The sequence below is a fragment of the Ornithorhynchus anatinus genome, chromosome X5, assembly GCF_004115215.2.
Source record: "Ornithorhynchus anatinus isolate Pmale09 chromosome X5, mOrnAna1.pri.v4, whole genome shotgun sequence".
NCBI lineage: Eukaryota > Metazoa > Chordata > Mammalia > Monotremata > Ornithorhynchidae > Ornithorhynchus > Ornithorhynchus anatinus.
Window position 1 is genome coordinate 27,560,092 of NC_041753.1, and position 1,671 is coordinate 27,561,762.

The following is a 1,671-nucleotide window of genomic DNA, read 5'->3' on the forward strand; positions in this document are numbered from 1 at the left end:
CTAGGACAGTAATTAACCCAGATCCCACCCCAGAAGGCCTTCAGGAACATAGATTCTCAGTAAATAGCAGACACATCTTCTTTACCAAAAGTAAATCTAGTAATCCTTCATATTCAAAGGGGATGTTACTGATGGTGTGAATTCTAGACTGTGCAGGTTGAGGCTGAACAATCTCTTCCTCACTCACCCTCTGCCCAGAGGAGATAAACAATGTATTTATGAATAGGATAATTCAGGCATCAGAGTTTATCTCTAAACAAGCTGCTGCCTTCTTAGAATTCAAGAGACCAATATTGGGTTCTTCACTCTTTAGGATTTCAAAATAAGGTTGTAGGAGGATTAAAGGAAGGAATATTCTATTGTCAAGAGGACATTTGCTTGATTTACTTGAAATGTGAGCCTGATGAGGGACAGAGTCTATGACCAACTTCAACCGTATTTACTGAGCGCTTACTGTGTACAGAGCACTGTACTAAGCACTTATCTTGTATCTACTCCAATGCTTAGTATGTTTGGCACATCATAAGTGCTTAATAAATACCATTATTATTTAATGCTGGTGGTTGCACTGAACTAAGAAGCTGTGTAGCCTAGTGGGAAGCGAGTCAGGAGACTCCCACCACTTACCTGCTGTGTGACCTTGGACAAGTCACTTAACTTCTCTGGGCCTCAGTTCCCTCATCTGCAAAATGGGGATTCAATACCTGTCCTCCCTCCTAATAAGACTGTGAGTCCCATTTAGGACCTGATTATCTTATATCTACTCCAGTGCTTAGCATAGTGCTTGGTACCTAGTAAGTACTTAGCAAATACCAAAGTTATTATTATTATTATTTGCCTTCATTCCCTCACACGGCCTTCCTGTGGCCAACATCACAGCCAACATCACACACTGAGAGACAGCTTACAGGTGTAGTGAGTACGGTCTCATTCTTTAGTTATGCCATTGAGTCATCTCTGAACCCATAGCAACACCATGGACACATTCATTCATTCAACTGTATTTATTGAGCACTTACTGGGTGCAGAGCACTGTACTAAGCGCTTGGAAAGTACAATTCAGCATCTCTCCCAGAATGCCCCACCTCCATCTACAATCATTCTCGGAGTGGATCCATAGAGTTTTCTGAGTGAAAATATGGAAGTGGTTCACCATTGACTCCTTCCACGCAGTCAACTTGAGACTCCGCCCTTGACTCTCTCCCATACCTCTGCTGCCCAGCACAGGTGAGTTTTGACTTATAGCAGATTGCCTTCCACTCACTAGCCACTGCTCAAGCTAGGAATTGAATGGACAGGCCTCTGCTTGACTCTCCCTCCCATAGTCCAGACTGGTAGAGTACTGGAAACTCTCCAGGTGTGACCCTGAGAGGGGAGCAGTCTCATTACTGAATAGAAAGTCTTTAGACTGTAAGCTCGTTATGCTCAGGGAACGTGTCTACTAACTCTGTAGTACAGTGCTCTGCACACAGTAAGCGCTCAATAAATACCATTGATTGATTTAAAAAAAGTCTCTGTTGGTCCCCAACAGCAGCAGACATGCTTGTGGCCTTAAGCACTTCATAAGCCATGGTTGAGGTCACTAAGGTCTGTGATCTTTAGTTCTTGCTAAACCAGTGCAACTCAGCATTTGATTAACTCAATAGGAAATTAATGAAATAGAGACAAATA

At 42.8% G+C, this 1,671-nt stretch overlaps 1 non-coding gene across 1 annotated transcript; it reads right to left on the reverse strand.

The window, feature by feature from the left end:
- Positions 1–1,237: 1,237 nt before the first annotated feature.
- On the reverse strand, positions 1,238–1,375 carry LOC114808371. The gene has a single exon (XR_003756218.1). It is a non-coding gene; the product is annotated as a small nucleolar RNA SNORA7 (small nucleolar RNA).
- Between the last annotated feature and the right edge of the window lie 296 nt (positions 1,376–1,671).